A 20,000-nucleotide genomic window follows, 5' to 3' on the forward strand; every position below is an offset into this window, starting at 1 on the left:
GGCATCCTGGCCTGAAATGATGAATAACTTGAACACATCATCATCATCATCATCATCATCATTATTATTATTATTATTATTATTATCATCATTATTACTAGCTAAGCTACAACCCTAGTTGGAAAAGCATGATGCTATAAGCCCAGGGGCTTGAAACAGGGAAAATAGCCCAATGAGGAAAGGAAACAAGGAAAAATAAAATATTCTAAGAGTAAAATCATTAAAATAGATACCTAAAGAATAATTAGACCCTTGAAATTCAAGTAATCTTCACACCATTGTAAAAAATAATTAAAAACACTCATGCCAAAATCAGACAGACATTTGACTGCAAGCTACGATTCAATTTCCAGAGATTCCAGACTTAGGATGATACCCATCATCTGAGCAGACAACTTCGTCGACTGACTTCGAACCTAAAACTGGATAAGGTGGTTTGAAGAGTCAAGTCGAACCTCCCTGAGAAGGGTAAAAGATGGTAATCAAGGTACAAAAGTCCCATTAAAGTTCTCTCTCTCTCTCTCTCTCTCTCTCTCTCTCTCTCTCTCTCTCTCTCTCTCTCTCTCTCTCTCTCTCTCTCTCTCTCAAAACGTTATGAATTCTAAATTAAACAGGCAATATTAAAAAAAATGCAATTTATAAACTTAACAATATATCGGGTATCTCTCTCTCTCTCTCTCTCTCTCTCTCTCTCTCTCTCTCTCTCTCTCATATATTTATGTGTGTGTAAATATATATATATATATATATATATATATATATATACGAGTATGTGCGAATAATTTTTTTTCATACCAAGACCCTTTCCTCTTGCAAGGAGTGGTTCCGGAGAAAGAGAAAAGCCTCAAATCACTACCATCTTTATACTTTCAATCCTGAAACGTGGACAGACCTCATGTTCGGTAGAAATTAAAAAAACATTAGCCCATTCACACACCTACAGGAAGGATGATCAGCGGCGTGTTGAACTCACGCACACACACACACAGAAGCCATTTTCTTTTAACTCTGACATTCTTCAACACTGGATATTAAGAACAGCAGCTTCCTTCTTAATACGTCTTTTACCTATTTTGTCTCGCACTTTGGGCTTCCTTTCCTCCCCATCCTAACACCATCGAATTTTGCAATCTTTTCGCTAGTCTGACGTCATCCATTTTTTTTAACAAAATAAAATCATCTCAAAACATTGTTCCATATTTACTTATACAAATTATTCAAACACTTTCACGCTCCCCTAACCCCTTAACCTTTACAATTCTTCTTGGGACAAATATTCTATGCAAACAGATGTTTTCAACAGCTTCAAATTTTTTTTTCTTTCGGACAAAGTGAACATTCACACTTCACTCCAGTAAAGGAGAGTTGGCTCAACAATCCTATCATATGCAGTACTGTATTCCTCCTTAGCCTCCAGCAAGCATTCCACTTCCTCACTGACCTCTTACACAAAACATTATTCTAATGTTGTTATGGTTCTTGAAATATATTATCTTAATTGTTCATTACCTCTCATTTAGTTTTTATTTCCCTATTTCCTTTCCTTACTGACCTATTTTTCCTTGTTGGAGCACTTGAGCTTAGAATATACTGCTTTTTCAACTAGGGTTGTAACTTAGATGATAATAATGATAATAATAATAATAATAATAATAATAATAATAATAATAATAATAATAATACAATTAAAATAATATTAATAATAATAATAAAATAATAAAAATAATAACAATAATAAAATAATAATAATGATAATAATAATAATAATAACGATAATAATAATAAAAATAATAATAATAATAATAATAATAAAAGAATAATAATAATAATACTAATAATAAAAAATAATAATGAAATAACAATAATAATAACAATAATAATAAAATAATAATAATAATAATAAAAATAAAATTAAAAATAATGATAATGATAAAATAAAAATAATAATAATATTAACAATAAAATAATAAAAATAATAATAATAATAATAAAAATAATAATAAAATAGCAATAATAATAATAAAATAGCAATAATAATAATAATAATAATAGAATAATAATAATAATAGAATAATAATAATATGGTCTTTCTTGGAATGTCCCCCATAACCTAATCCAAAAATACATTGAAGGGTACAGAAAATATACGACACAAAAACCTTTTCCATTTGCATCAGCTCTATAAACAAATACGAAAAACAGCCCAAGGAATGAGCTAACCATGCAAATCCACGTACGCACACACAGCAGAATTGGCTATAACAGCAAACTTGTCCTAATCGATATGAGAACTATTGTGCTTTGTTAAGAGGATTCATCATTTAAACGCTGTTCCGAACAATAGCTGAATATTATTAAAGGCAAAACGCTGTATGAGAAATTTTAAAGAAATAACACAAGGAGAGAGAGAGAGAGAGGAGAGAGAGAGAGAGGAGAGAGAGAGAGGAGGAGAGAGAGAGAGAGAGAGGAGGGGTTTCTCAACATGATACAAGATGGTAAGATTGAATGTTTCTGGTAGTTGACTATTAAATAAACATTTGTATTTGCATATTGTATAATATATATATATATATATATATATATATATACACACATATATATACATATATACACTTAAATATACATATACATATACATATATATACATATACATATATATATATATATATATATATATACATATATATATACTATATGTGGCTGCTTGTCTAAGTTTATACAATATATATATATATATATATATATATATACATGTATATATATATATATATATATATATACACACGTGTGTTTGGGTACACAATTACATTAATATATAATATTTGACATAATATATCTGACTGTATTATGCAATCTGTGGCAGGCATCCATTGCACTCACAAACAAAAGCATCATATCTGAATATGAATAATTTGGGTTGTTGTTGCCTGATTGGTAACGTCCCTGCCTGGTGATCGCCAGACTGGGGTTCGAGTCCCGCTCAAACTCGTTACTTTCTTTAGCCTTAAGGTCTATTTGCTGAGTCATCAGCAGCCATTGCCTGGCCCTTCTTGTTCCTAGCTTGGGTGGAGAGGGGGCTTTGGCACTGGTCATATGATATGGTCAGTCTCTAGGGCATTGCCCAGCTTTCTAGGGCAATATCACAGTCCCTTGCCTCTGCCTTTATTTTCAACCTTTAAACCTTTAATTATTAAAGTTTAATACGTTTTCCGTGTGACATTAAATTTGAAGGTAAGAAGATTGATGCTAATTTCTTTTATCAATCAACAATCTGAGTAGCCAGATTACGTGAACTAGTCTCCAATGAGAGAAGTGCAAAAACTAATACGAGATAGATTCAATACTGATGACTTGCAAGTAACCCCCATGAATAGTTCATTGTATTTCTCACTGAAGAAAAAAAATGGGATGCTTTCAATTTAAGATGGTATCTCCATTTGGTATCGTTGTACAGCTTATAAAGGTGTTCCTTTTATATCTTACCGTTGTTTGCTACTAAATATACCCAGTGTTCAATTAAAGATATAAGATAAGGAATGATTTAATTTAATTAAGGTTATTTCAATCAATTAATCTTGAATATGCCGCCGTACACAACCACCGAAGAGCTAAACCGTTGAGCGATAAAACACGAGAAAACTCGAGAAAACACGAGAAAGAGAACACACGAGAAAACACGAGAAAACTCGAGATATGAAGGGTAAATAGAATGTACCTGGATGGGTTGGCTCGCATATTTAGCATTTTTGTAGCCATCGTTTATTCTATAGTGTACGCATTCCATCACGCTAGTTTTGATTTCGATTGTGTTTCAGCACGCTATCTTCTGTCACTGCTGAATTCGTTCATATAAAGTAAAACTAGAGGGGCACTAAGCGCAGTGCAGAATTCCGCCATGGCAGCTTATTTCTCGACCTTTTGCTCGACCATGACCTTGACCTTTGACCTAAACATGTATTAATCGGCATGGATTTTCATTCACTCAAATATGAACCAAGTTTGAAGTCTCTGTGACAACGATGTCTGAACTTATGGCTGATTACGTGAATTGAACATTTTGCTTGACCGTGACCTTCACCTTTGATCTAAAATGTAATAATTTCCGGCTTTTTACATAACATTTAATCCCAGCAACTTTCATTACTCTACGATTAAAATTGCGACCAGGAAGGTGTTCACAAATAAACACTCAAACAAGGGATAAAACATAACCTCCTACCAACTTCGTTGGCGGTGGTAATGGAAGTAACACATTCAAGGTAAGAAAAATGTCGGTTGCATATAATGGTAATATGCAACTAATCACAAAATGTCATACAAACAAGAGAGTTCAAATGATATGGTGGGAACAAAGTCTGAGTTCAGCCCAATCCAAATGTGTTGCCTCGTTAAAAATTAAAAAAAAAAATTAAAAAATTAATTTGTTTAAACAAAAACCTGCAATGCTGAAATCAAGAGGAAAATTGCCCAAGATATGTTGACAGTTTACGCTCCATTACCAACAAATATTCATGAATTGGAAATTATTCAAATATTTCATACGACTGCAAAATTTCAACTCAATTGTTTAATTGTAATCAAGTCACGAGTTTCAGATAACACAATTCAACTGATTCTTTACGAATGTTTTGCTGTTTATCCAAAAGGAATTGTCACCTACTATATATCTCCCTTTCTTGTATACACATGGAGAGTAAACTGGTAACGCGTACGCCTAGCATTCACATAGCAGCAGATCAATCCCAGTCCGGGACCGTGAATTTAAGCTGTTTACTGGGGAGGATACTACTGTGTTTGGGCACCAAAGTGAGGGGGGTCGGGCTTGCCCGGCTGACGTTCTAGTGAGCATCTATTCTGATGAACTGAAACCCGGCACCTTTACCTTTAAACAAGTCTTATACCCTACTCTAAATTTTGTTTATATTCACAGACCTTTGTCTATGAACATCTTAATAGGATACACATTACAGACTGACTGAGAGAGAGAGAGAGAGAGAGAGAGAGAGAGAGAGAGAGAGAGAGAGAAGAGAGAGAGAGAGAGCAAATAAAAAGGAGCCAGAATATCGGGAAATATCGAATACAAGGCTGTGAACTTTTTGCTATTTGTTCTTAAGAATTGTAATAATTTCTCCCGATTGAGAGGATGAATGTCCGTAAGTTCGAGACAAGCTACAGCACTACTAATGTCCAAACGTTCCACAAGTAAAAAAAAAACACAATATGTAGCATTTACATAGTCCATCCACAATTAGTATCCAGTAATTCGAAACAGTAAGGCTAAAATATTCTCCATTAGACAATGATGTAAAACATTTTTTATCTAATGTAAAGTAATAATAAAACGGTAATCATAACGTCTAAGTTTAACTTTAATAAAAGACAAAAACAGGCGATTAGTATCCAGTTATTCGAAACAGTAGAGCTAAATTTTTCTCCATTAGACAATGATGTAAAGCATTTTTTTACTTAATGTAATTTAACCAAAAAAAATCGGTTCTAATAACGTCTAAGTTTAAACTTCCATATAGACAAAAATAGGCGATCAGTTTTTTCTTAGTCCTTTGTAATCTTTACAGTAATACAGATATTATGGAGCTTTATTATAAACAATATCCAGTTGGTTGAGCAAAGCAAAATATCTGGTCTTTGGGTAGTGGCATAGCCTCTGTACCATGGCCTTCCACTGTCTTGGTTTACAGTTCTCTTGCTTAGGGGTACACTCGGGCACACTATTCTATCATATTTTTTTCTTCTTCTTGTTTTTTGAAGTTTTTATGTTTTATATGTGAAGGATCTAATTTAATGTTGTTACTGTTCTTGAAATATCTTTTCATTGTTTATTTTTCTCTTGTAGTTCATTTACTTCCTTGTTTCCTTTCCTCACTAGCTATTTTCCCTGTTGGAACCCTTGCACCTATAGCATCTTGCTTTTTCAACTAGGGTTATAGCCTAGCTTGTAACAACAACAACAACAATAATAATAATAATAATGATAATAATAATAATAATACCCTGTAACTGCAACACTTCGAACGAAAATCTCTTAATATCAACAAACAAAATTGGCAGCTTTCAAGGTAAGAAAAAAAAACGACATGTATAGAGACAAAAAGAACCGAGTTATAATGGTAATATGCAACTAATCCCAAAATGTCATCCATAAATAAATCAATAAAGAAAAGCATTAAAAACAAACTTATTCCCGATCGATCCCAAGGTACTGTATATTAATAATCGTCATGATGTACACGAAAAAAATATGTGAAAATTGATTCTTTTTTAATTTATAAAGTCTGATATTATCTGTATTTTATAATATTTTGTGTCAAAATGTAGCACAAATAGCACTGTTTAATTTAAATTATAGATAAATCTCTCTCTCTCTCTCTCTCCCTCTCTCTCTCTCTCTCTCCTCTCTCTCTCCTCTCTCTCTCTCTCTCTCTCTATATATATATATATATATATATATATATATATATCGTTTACTTCCTTAGGAACCATTACCTCAAAGAGGAGCCCCCCACCATATAAATACTACCCCAGTAGCCAAGAATCTTAGAAAACAAAAAGTCAAAGAAGAAAACGCAAACATTGTATTTGATCAACTTCAAGACCATATGAAAAAAAAAAAAGTGGTTAAAAAAAATCTAAAAACAACACCCCGTTGCCCCGCCCCACACGAGTTCCACCGTTACCCTGCTCAAACTCACTGTTACCCACACACACTTACTCTCTCTTTCATCCGATCACAGCCCTTCAACCTCAAGAAACTCACATCATCACCTACTGTACTCTCAATGACACAGTCAACACAGTTTCACCTCTCTCTCTCTCTCTCTCTCTCTCTCTCTCTCTCTCTCTCTCTCTCTAGGGATATGACATACTATCATATAAGCGATTGTCCCGAGAGAAGCTCCAGGCAATCTACCAGAACAGAACTGAATCTCTCTCTCTCTCTCTCTCTCTCTCTCTCTCTCTCTCTCTCTCTCTCTCTCTCAGTAGATCACATTTTACTTTCAAATGCCCACACAAAGATACAGTCACCATAGTGAGTGTATAAATGTAATATCCGGTGTTCCTCAGGGCAGTGTTATGGTTTGGCCTAAATACGAGCTCGTTGCTTATGCAGATGATGCTACTCTCTGCATCCATCGCCTGAATGTAGTTCTGAGGTTGCCAAATCCTTTCAAAGAGATCTTGCTATAATTAGTGCTTGGTGAAAATTATGGGGCATGAAGTTGAACCCGAACATAATTCGAAGTACGATTGTACGTAGGTCAAGAACAGTGGCTCCTCTACATCCAGATCTCGAACATTAATAAGATTTTTTTTTTTTAACTCTACGACTCTTAAGATTTTAGGTATAATTTTAGATTGTAAATTTATTTTTGAGAAACACATCCGATCTGTTTTCTTGTTCAATTCCACAAAAATTAGCTTATTGGGAAAGTCTTTTAAGATTTTCAGTGAGAATATATCATGAAGAAACTTTTTAACTAGTTCATTCTACCTTGTTTCGAGTGCTGTTACCATGTCTGGCCTTCAGCCGCTGATTCTCATCTTAATTTGTTGGACAAAAAACTTAGGATCCGTTAAATTTCTTATTCCTGATCTTAATATTCATCTCTGGCAACCGTTGTTCAGTTAGTTCTTTATGCATGTTGCATAAGATTTTTTATAATGCACACCATCCTTTGTATTCAAGTCTTCTCCGAATGTGCTCTCCTGCACGTCGTACAAGGTACGCAGTTCATTTGAACAGTCATGCCTTCTCCATCATGGGGTTCAATACATTCTAGAAGTTTTTTTTCCCAGCTGTGACCAGATTGTGGAATAATCTTCCTAATTAGCCAGTTGAATCGGTGGAACTTCAAAAATTCAAACTTACACTAAATGTTTTTATGTTCAAAAGGCTGACATAAGTCAATTTCATTGCTTATATATGACAGGTCTATATTAACGTTGTTGCTGTTCTTAAAATATCTTATAATTTTTATTCATTACTTCTCATTTATGATCTATTTCTTTATTTCCTTTCCACAGTGATCTACTTTCCCTGTTGGAGCCCTTGGGCTTATAGCATCCTGCTTTTCCAACTAGGGTTGTAGCTAGGCTAGTAATAATAATAATAATAATAATAATAATAATAATAATAATAATAATAATAATAATTAATAATAATATTAGTTCAGGCTTGGATGAACATAATGAAGGGAGTGAGAGAGATTGTGGTTTGACTCGGAAAAGAACAATAGGCCAAATATTTGAATATCAAAAAAAGCGGAAGTGAGGGAGTTCATTAGTAGGGGATCAGTGATTCCCAGAGATGAACTAGAAAAGCACTCTGAGCGTGTAGACCTCCGTCAGGGTAGCTTATTTCTCGAAGTCACCTTGCCTTTCCCAGAATCAATTTAGGTCGTAGACGTATTTGAAGTCTGTGTGCCAACCATGTGAGGACATGGGATTAAGGTTAGGGTTAATTCGGTAGACCTTTTGCTCGACCTTGACCTTTGACCTAGGACTTTCAAAACTGAGTCACTACCACGTCCCAACATGATTATCAATCCGTGAAAGTTTCACTATTCTATGAGTAAAATTGTGGCCAGGAAGTGGTCCACAAACAAACAGACAAGCGGACAGATAGGGGCGAAAACATAACTTCCTCCCATTTCGTTGGCAGAGGTAAAAATTGGAATGACTGTCCTAGCAAGTGTTACACTGCCACTTAAAAACGAAGAATTGTCATAATTCTGCCACAAAGACAGATGTGCTAATGTCCCCGATTGGTGAACGCCAGACTGGGGTTCGCGTCCCACTCGAACTAGTTAGTTCCTATGGTCATGCAACCTTACCACCATTGCGAGCTAAGGATGGGGGCTTGGAGAAGCCTACAGGTCTATCTGCTGAGTCATCAGCAGCCACTGCCTGGCCCTCTTTTGTCCTAGCTTGGGTGGAGAGGGGGCTTGGGCGCTGATCATATGTATATATGGTCAGTCTCTAGGGCATTGTCCTGCTCGATAGGGCAATGTCACTGGCCCTTGCCTCTGCCATTCATGAATATCCTTTAGTCTTTAAAGGAGAAGAGAGGCAAAGGACACTTCGCTCAGAGACAAGGTTGATAGAAAATGGTTTTAACAATACAAATGTATTTTTAATCACATGGAGAAAGAAAAAATTATGAAGTACCCAGAAAAGTACTCCAAACTAAAAAAAAAAAAAAAAAAAAAAAAAACTTTGAATACTTGGAATTGATAAAATAACACCATTTAGGAATTAAAGATTAAACAACTTGAGCTACGAAATCTCGAGATAAGTCTGAGTCTGAGGTATCTTGAAAGTGAGAAATGTAAATCGAATCATAATGAATTCCATTTAGATAAAACTGCTGAAAAAAAAAATAAAGATGACCAAAAGAGACAAAAGTAGGCTAACTATTTCATGAAAACAACGAGTTTGATTAAGTTGTGGGATTGTCTCATATATATATATATATATATATATACAGTATATATGTATGTGTATATATATATATATATATATATATTGTCATACTTTCACTTATTATTAATATTACTATTATTATTATTATCATTATTACTAGGTAAGCTACAACCCTAGTTAGAAAACCAGGATGCTATAAGCCCTAGGGCTTCAACAGGGAAAAATAGCACAGCGAGAAAAGGAAATGACATAAATAAACACCAAAACAATTAAAATAAAAATATTTTAAGTACAGTAACATTAGAATAGATCTTTTTCTATTATATAAACAATACAAACTTAAAAAAAAAAAAAACAAGAGGATGAGAAATAGGATAGAATAGTGTCCTGAGTGTACCCTAAGCAAGAAAACTTAGCCATTTACAGCAAAACATGTAAATGGAGACACTCTCTCTCTCTCTCTCTCTCTCTCTCTCTCTCTCTCACAGCAGCTGCATGAAATTGGCCCTATTGTGAAATGCCACGTGGATCTGACAACACACCTACACTCAGCTATTAGTCTAGTCAGCGTTACTAATAATCCTCTTCCGGCCTTCCTCAAGGTGGCACACTTGCAACGCTTGGTTAAGCTAGTGACAACGATACTCTCTTTGAAAAAAACTTTATAAGACCCATTAATAATAATTGAATCAAGTCTTGTTTGGCAAAATGCAAACACAGGGTCCTTCCTCGAGGCTCCAAACATAGGTGGCACACTTGCAACACTAGTGACAACGTATTCCTAGGTAATGTTAATTCCTACATTTTCCCAATTTAAATTCTTAAAACATTCTTTTACCATGCTTTGAAAATTCAGAATAAATGGAGATATTCTCTTCGAAAAGTCTCTATAAGAATCATTAATAATACAGCAAGAACATTAAACCCTTAATTTCAAGTCTTGTTTTGGCAAGATGTAAACACAGGGTCTTATTTGCTCTCTGGTGATAACTGAAAGCTTCACGATATTGACTTCGCAACATGTCAAGGGAAATCTACCAGGCAGGAATAAAGACTGAAATAATGATGCAACATCCGTGTAGACTGTTGCAAGATGACCCCCCCATCCCCACCCCCCAAACAACCGAGCAATCCTTTCTTCATGTCATGTGTGTTGTTTATATGCATTCTTCGTGTGAATATTATAATTTACATAAAGTTTTCCCTGCAGCCAAATTGACTGAGGTGGCCAATTCGTTGAGTAATCTGTCCATTGATCACATTTCAAAACACTGATGAAAATATTAGGAGCCCTAATATTTGTTACTATTACTATTATTATTATTACTATTATTATTATTATTATTATTATTATTATTATTATTATTATGATTATGATTGTTCTTGTTATTATTATTATTACTTTCCAAGCTACAACCCCTAGTAGGAAAAGCAGGATACTATAAGCCAAAGGCCCCCCCCCCCCCCACAAGGAAAATAGCTCAGTGAAGAAAGGAAAGAATGAAATAAACAACAAGAAAAATTTGAGAACAACACCGACATTAAATTAATCTTTCATATATAAACTATAAAATCTTCCAAATAACGAGAGGAAGAGAAATAAGATAGAACAGCATGCCTGAATGTACCCACAAGCAAGAGAGCTAATATTCGTTTCAAAAACTGTTCTAATGTGCTATTGAAAGAAAGAAATCACGAGAACATAGCACATAAAGGCATCTCAATAATTTTAATAATGAGATTAAAAGCAGCAAAACGTAAAATAAGACGGATCTACAAAGAAAGAAATAAAAGTTTAAACCAGTTAAACCAGTTCTTCATAAATTGAAACAATGAACTTTATCAACACAACGACTTTATCATCAGTGGAGAAACATATCGTAACTATCTCATACAAACGATTTGCTCACAATTAAAACAGTTAAAACTTAATTATCATTCAAACTGAAGGCGGTTTACACGTTCGAACGGTTCGTCGAATGCGATTCGACAGACAAGTATTTGAAGTGATGTTTGAACGTGTGAACGGGGTATTCGGTTGTCGAACACGCTCGTCGAACGGTTTGAGGAAAGTTTTATTCTTGCCTGACTTTCGTGGGCGGGGCTTCATTGTCCACAAACCTTATGCATTTAAGGCTGGCTCCACCTCATCGAACCGTTTGACAAGCAGGTTTTGACAGTATAAACCCCACTTAAGAGAACCCTACATCACTCTTAATCTCCTAAGATGCACCTCTCGAATTAATTTCTAATTTAAACAAACATACCTTTAAAGGTTTAAAGGCCGCTCATGGCAATCGAGCAGGACAATGCCCAAGAGACTGACCATATATACATGTGATCAGCGCCGAAGCCCCCCACTCCACTCTCCACCCAAGCCATTACTCTACGATTTAAAATCATGGCCAGGAAGCGGTTCATAAACACAAAGAGAGGGGTAAAAACATAACCTCCTTCCAACTTCGTCGACGGAGGTAACTATACTCTTATCAGAATGATTGCATTACTTGTTGTGCATAAAAAAATAAAAGCCATGATGGAATAATATTCGTCATCCTCCCAGCTCGAGGGGCATCCGGATGCCCAAGGACAATACCCAGCCAGTCGAATGGCAGACTATTCCTAAAATCTAACTTATTCATCTTCGATGATATTGCCAAATTCATAAATCCCATTGGCCTTGTCGCGTTTTCACACTACATAATTATAATGTTCTTAAAACTACACTTTTAATTTTTATTAACACTGAAGAGGCCGACTCAATTTATATAAGTATGAAAAGATATCGATTTTACGGTCTTATGGTCTTATGATAGCACATTCAGTACACACATACACTCTCTCTCTCTCTCTCTCTCTCTCTCTCTCTCTCTATATATATATATATATATATATACATATATATATAATATATATATTATATATATATATATATATATATATAAAGATATACATATATATATACACATAAATATGTATTACATATATACATATATATTTATATATATAAATGTATACACACACACACACACACATATATATATATATATATATATAATTATATATAAATTATACACACACACAAACATTAGCAAACACCATGCGCATCCACCTGTGCAGAGTTTCATTGTAGTGCCTGACAAAAACGGTAACCTTGAAATGAGCAAAGCAGCAGATTTAACCAATCCACAGGTTGTTTGGAGGTCATTCGAATAAAGACCCTGTTTTACCTCAGAGGTACCGGAACTCCTCCCAAAGGCAAATTCACAGAAGGCAGAAGAACGCAAAAAGTATTTGCTTGTTCAAGACAATCTCCGTAAATATTTGATGAAGTCTGATCTAATAACAGACCCAAACGGGTTCTGTATAGATTCACGGAGTGTTAAGAAAACTTTAAACTGTTATAACGATAATATTGTTTACCGATGATCATATGATGGTATAAAGATATAACTGGCTGAATAAACAAAAAAATTGAAAATGAAAGTTCTTCCTAATACTGTAAACGTATCTGGCGAATAAAAATGAAAATATTTTATGACAGCATCATCTTGTATGTCATAAGAAATCAAAGCCTTTTACCTTCTAACAAATTAAAAAGAAAATACATAAAAAGTAAGTCTTTGGCCTTCTATCTAAGAATTGAAAATAATATACACGAAAAGTCTTTTGCTTTCTAACAACAAAAAATACATGAAAAATAAGTCTTTTACCTAATAGCATAAAAAAATACATGAAAAAGTAAGCCTTTTGCCTTCAATCTAACAAATAAATAAAAAAACTACATGAAAAATAAGACTTTTGCATTCCATCTGAGAATTGAAACAAAAAATACACAGAAAGTCTTTTGCTTTCTAACAAATAAAAAAAATTCATGAAAAATAAGTCTTTTGCTTATTTAAAAATAAAAAATACATGAAAAATAAGTCTTTTGCTTATTAAAAAAAATAAAAAAATACATGAAAAAATAAGTCTTTAAATGCAAAGTAACAGTCTTTTGCCTTCTAACAAATACAAAAACCACATGAAAAACAAATAAATTCAACAATGACATTAATTTTCCCAAGGGCCAAAATCCCCGGCATGCAAGAGAGGCACAAATCTGAACTAGCAATGGACACGAGAGCTTTGAAGCCATAATTTCGGATTAAACAACATCCTGGGTACTTTCAGAAGCACCATGTCTACTCCAGCATACATCCTGCCCATTTCCAAGAGACATACCTGATCTAATGTCCATTTGATTATGAAACTTTTTACTAACGTTCATTTTGAAAATTTTTACCAACGTTTATTTGAAAATTTTTACTAACGTTTATTTGAAAATTCTTACTAACGTTCATTAGAAAATGTTTACCAACGTTTATTTGAAAATTTTTACCAACGTTTATTTGAAAATTTTTACTAACGTTCGTTTGAAAAATTTTACCAACGTTTATTTGAAACTTTCTACTAACGTTCGTTTGAAAAATTTTACCAACGTTTATTTGAAACTTTCTACTAACGTTCGTTTGAAAAATTTTACCAACGTTTATTTGAAACTTTTCTACTAACGTTCGTTTGAAAAATTTTACCAACGTTTATTTGAAACGTTTTACTAATGTTAATTTGAAATTCTTAATAACGTTCATTTGGTCATGAAATTTTTTCTATTAAATTTCATTTGATCCTGAAACATTTTACTAACGTTCATTTGATTCTGAAACTTTTTTAATAAAGTTCATTTGATCCTGAAACTTTTTTAATAAAGTTCATTTGATCCTGAAACATTTTACTAACGTTCATTTGATCCTAAACCTTTTAACTAACGTTCATTTGATCCTGAAACTTTTTTAATAAAATTCATTTGATTCTGAAACTTTTTTAATAAAGTTCATTTGATCCTGAAACTTTTAACTAACGTTCATTTGATCCTGAAACTTTTAACTAACGTTCATTTGATCCTGAAACTTTTAACTAACGTTCTTTTGATCATGAAACGTTTTGTTAAAGTTCATTTGATCCTGAAACTTTTAACAAACGTTCATTTGATCCTGAAACTTTTAACTAACGTTCATTTGATCCTGAAACTTTTAACTAACGTTCTTTTGATCATGAAACGTTTTGTTAAAGTTCATTTGATCCTGAAACTTTTAACTAAAGTTCATTTGATCCTGGAACTTCTAACTAACGTTCTTTTGATCATGAAACGTTTTGTTAAAGTTCATTTGATCCTGAAACTTTTAACTAAAGTTCATTTGATCCTGGAACTTCTAACTAACGTTCTTTTGATCATGAAACGTTTTGTTAAAGTTCATTTGATCCTGAAACTTTTAACTAAAGTTCATTTGATCCTGGAACTTCTAACTAACGTTCCTTTGATCATGAAACGTTTTGTTAAAGTTCATTTGATCCTGAAACTTTTAACTAAAGTTCATTTGATCCTGGAACTTCTAACTAACGTTTCTTTGATCATGAAACGTTTTGTTAAAGTTCATTTGATCCTTAAACTTTTTAGTAACTTTTTTTGGTAACTCAGATTTTAGGAGATTACAGTAAAAGAACAACACATCCGACTGTAAATGACTTGAACATACCATAAACATGAGTTTCAGGAAACTAATTGTTGGGTGTGAATTTAAAAGAAAAAACTGTATATACTTAGCTAGTGTATTTGTATATTTGTGATTTTACTATTATTATTATTATTATTATTATTATTATTATTATTATTATTACTACTACTACTAGCTAAGCTACAACCCTAGTTGTAAAAATACGATGCTATAAGCCCAATGGCTCCAACAGGGAAAAAATAATCATTTACACCGTATAATCATACGATAATCCTAATTGTATACATATAAAAAAAACAGAAAGTACAACAAAAAATATGGTTTATATTAAAAGAATCTACAGTATTATAAAGTTGAAGAATAAAGAGAGTTAGGATCTCACTGGGATGAATATATCAGTAACCCTTCTAGAGAAACAATATTACAAACATTTTTCTTCCCTACCGTTATCCCTGCATTAAGGGGTCGGTTGCCTGATTCGCCCTCTCCAAAGCCTTCTATCAAAGGCACCCTCTTTAAGAAAGAATACCAAATCATATTAACTAAAATTCTATAAATGAAAATCAAGTCTTTTGCCTTTTATCTTGAAAGCGAATTGTATCTTAAGCCTTTTGCTGTCCTGTGGGGTTGAAGAGTCATGAAAGCCGAGGATACGGATGGGAAATACTGGATTAGGGAACCGAGATAAAACAGAAGGCTAAAAAGTAGCTACATCTTGGGTTCGAAGAGGCGTTGCATAGACCGTTAAGCAATGCCTACAGTGCGCCGCAAAGGTTAAACTCTCATGGCTAACCCTCAACGAAGATTAACTTCCCTTGCGACTATTAAGTAAACACAAAAAGTTCGACACAGTGACTCGACATCGTCTGTAAGTATAAAAAAGTAGGGAATAATGATGATAGTATTTAGTCTGAACTTAGTCAAATCTGAAACTTGCTCCCCAGACTATAATTTTGTTACGGATGGTCAGTTCCTAAAGTAAAAAAAAAAAAACAAAAGAAATACAATATTTAAGAGCAAGATAACCTGCTCGTCATGTTGGATTAACATGAAAAAAATAGCATAACCTGTTCAAGTGAGAGAGAGAGAGAGAGAGAGAGAGAGAGAGAGAGAGAGATACGAGGATTTTGGATGTCTGTAAGACTTTTTAGTTCATCCTCGGAGCCTCCATTTGCTCTTTGGTAGAGCGATTTAGTTAAAGCATTTAGAGAGTTCTTGTGATCTTGTCTAACTTATTCTTGAACTCGTTTACCCGTGATACTGTTGACTACATCCGCTGGAAGTCTATTCCAAGTATTTGCTATTCTGCATGTAAAGAAATTGTCACATTGAGTGGTGTATCTTTTCAATTGCAGAGAGAGAGAGAGAGAGAGAGAGAGAGAGAGAGAGAGAGAGAGGCTGACTTATACTGTCATTACAGCAAGTTTTTCTTCTTGCTAAAAACTTGCAAGAGAAGCGCGAGTCGGTACAACTGCTCTAATCCAGTTTTCCCCATCCCTAGTCCCTTGCCTTTTGGCTTTCACGACTGTTTTCAACCCAACAGGACAGCAAAACAGCTTAAGACACAATTCACTTTCAAGAAAAGGTCAAAAATAGCATTATGCGCTTCGATTATTATGATGGCTACATCAGGAACAACCGCTTATGCTAAGATTAAGGTCCCTGGTCCAAATGTATCTTTTAAGATAATAGCTTCAAAACATTGTCAGTTGATTGACTGCATGAGACATATAACTCAAAATAGTATCTGTGACCAGAAGGCCACTCAGGAGAGCGCCGACCTCCGACGCGGCAGCTTATGTCTCGACCCTTTGCTCGACCTTGACCTTGACCTTTGACCTTAACATGTATTAATTGGCGTAGATTTTCATACACTAAAATATGAACCAACTTTGATGTGTCTGTGACAACGATGTCCAAACTTATGGCTGATTAAGTGAACTGGATATTTTGCTTGACCGTGACCTTAAACCTTGCAATATTTAATCATTTCCAGCTTTTTACATAACAGTTAATCCCTGCAAGTTTTCATTAGTCTACCATTAAATATGTTGCCAGGAAGCTGTTCACAAACAAACATACACACACACACAAACACAAACAGGGGCGAGAACATAACCTCCTCCAACTTCGTTGGCGGAAGTAACTATGAAATTAACAAACAAAATAGTTTAACAAAATTTGCAATATTGAGTGTAAAAGCCATTTACTTAAGACTTGAACCTCTGCTAAAACAAGGTGTAATAACCTACTAACTGTGAACAAATAGACGAGACGTGTATTGTGCTAGAAATGTACACCCTGGCCATGTCACCCTAAGTCAATTGACTGTCATTACCTAATACTTCTTCACAGTATTAAAGCGTAATGTGAAATTCGCAATTGAATACTAGTGGATGGTAGGTTGATAAGATCACGTCGCAATTTGGAGATATTGCGAAGGTTGTAAAGAAAAGAAGAATATCCTGTTAATTTATCTTTGTCTTTCATTGACTTGTGACAAAAGCTGACCCAACACTAACTCCAATCACGAGGATTTATGAAAAAAAAGATGTCTTTTTAATGCTGAGCATTCAATCAGTAATATTTCAAACTTGGTTGGATATAACAAAAGTCTCTTTTTATAGTTTATATATGAAAGATGTTTTATTGTTGTTACTGTTTTTTAAAGTATTTTATTTAAATTGTTCATTACTTCTCTTTTTAGTTTATCTTGAAATTCAGAATATAGGTATCCGCAAGACATGGGACAAGCATCAATGACGTAGTCACATGACTAACATAAAAGAAAATAAATTCCGGAATATTCATCACAGTTGAAATATTCTTGAACTAGAGAGGCGCTCAGTAGAGCTTAGACCTCCGCCACCACACTTTATTTCTCGACCTTGACCTTGACCTTTGATCTTAACATGTATTAACTGGTGTGGATTTTCACACACTCAAATATGAACCAAGTTTGAAGTCTCTGTAACAACGATGTCAAAACTTATGGCTGATTACGTAAATTGCACATTTTGCTTGATAGTGACCTTGACCTTTGACCTTGACCTTCCAAAATTTAATCACTTCCAACTTTTTACGTAAAAGTTAATCCCTGCAAGTTTCATTACTCTACGATTAAAATCATGGCCTGGAAGCTGACCACAAACAAACACACACACAAATTACAAACACACAAAGAGGGGCGAAAACATAACCTCCTCCCAACTTCATTGAGGGGGGGGGTAAAAAAAAATGCCGGAATATCCATCACAGTTGAACTATTCTTGAATAACAACAAGCAAAGTGATTGATGTATTCCTTACCCTATCGCCCTTTTCTTCCTATGCAATAGATGTCGAATTAATTGCCCGCAATGAAAGGGGAAAAGTAACCCCTATTGTCCCATTAATGATGCCTGACATCCGATCCGTTAAGGGAAGACCGTTACCAAACATGAAGCTAACCCCCCCCCCCCCCCCCCCCCCAAATCTCGAGCATAGGACCTTCACTCCAATTAACCCTCTTTAGGAGGACAGTTCTGGAAAGAGTAATGTCAACCGTTGGCGGTTTAGCAAGAGATATGAGGTATCTTCTTCTGAGAAGAATATAATGACATTATATATATATATATATATATATATAAGAGAGAGAGAGAGAGAGAGAGAGAGAGAGAGAGAGAGAGAGATTTTATGCTCATCACGTGTCAGTTTTCGTGTTTTCTACACACTCTATATCGAGTGGATAGACATGTCTCAGGCCTCTGTCCTGCAGTGGACTAGTTACAGTTGATGATGATGATATATATATATATATATATATGATATATATCTATCTCTCTCTCTCTCTCTCTATATATATATATATATATGTGTGTGTGTGTGTGTTTGTGTGTGTGTGGCGCGCGCGCGCGTGTATAGTGCGTGTGTGTGTCTGAGTAGAAATGACAAAACAAAGAGTGTAAAGAATATTGGCTTACAATGCTCTTAAGTTTGAACCCAAAAGATTGACCTAATAAAAAAGGTGAATAAACAGCCCCACAAAAAATGCCATAAGGTTATACAGGCATATAATGGTACTTTTCGAAATCAAAGTTTCCCATACGAACAGTTTTTTATATCCAAAACGAAGAGGAAATTAACACAATTCAGATTCCTATTTTTCATGTCGCTACGATTTCATTGAGAGAGAGAGAGAGAGAGAGAGAGAGAGAGAGAGAGAGAGAGAGAGTTGAGAGTTTTGAATGGGTTTTCAATCTTGAAAAGACACTGATGTGTCTCAAGGAATAATTGATCACTTCACTGAGTGTAAACGAGTCTGAAACATGTTATGTTCCAGATCATCATAATAGAACTTGCAATATTCATATGCAATAGAATATTCTAAAGCATAATATACAATACGTCTGGTAACTGAAACTCCCAAATAAATAGGAAATGGAATCAAAAAAGGTAAATTCCACATTCTCTCTCTCTCTCTCTCTCTCTCTCTCTCTCTCTCAAATAAATATTAAGGAAAAAGAATTATCTCTCTCTCTCTCTCTCTCTCTCTCTCTCTCTCTCAAATAAAATATTAAGAAAGAATTCTCTCTCTCTCTCTCTCTCTCTCTCTCTCTCTCTCTCTCTCAAATAAATATTAAGGAAAGAATTATCTCTCTCTCTCTCTCTCTCTCTCTCTCTCTCTCCAAGCCCTTCTCAATTTAATACTGCATTAAATGAATACTGATGGCTATATCCTGAATGACATTTGCCAACCTTGACAACACGGGGAAGGGGAGAGGAGGGTTTTTCAGGGGAGGGGGAGTGGAGGGGTTTTCCAGGGGAAGACTATGGTGTGGGAGGGGGGGGGGCAGCAAGAGATCCAGACGTACGGACGTGAACACATGCTCTATCAAAAAAGGTCCCAGGATCCCAAGCTGAAAAAGACTCCATCATCATAGTGATGGGATACAATGGATTCTTTACGCATCATTAAACCGGGTCTTTTATATATCTAACTATCTTCAATAAATATTTCCTCAAT

General features: G+C 34.4%; 1 protein-coding gene across 4 annotated transcripts in view; it reads right to left on the reverse strand.

The window, feature by feature from the left end:
* Positions 1–20,000, reverse strand: part of LOC137645653 (long-chain fatty acid transport protein 1-like) — a 169,678-nt gene that overhangs the window by 58,733 nt on the left and 90,945 nt on the right. The gene's annotated exons all lie outside the window — the stretch shown is intronic.

Source organism: Palaemon carinicauda, chromosome 8 (genome assembly GCF_036898095.1).
Source record: "Palaemon carinicauda isolate YSFRI2023 chromosome 8, ASM3689809v2, whole genome shotgun sequence".
Lineage (NCBI taxonomy): Eukaryota > Metazoa > Arthropoda > Malacostraca > Decapoda > Palaemonidae > Palaemon > Palaemon carinicauda.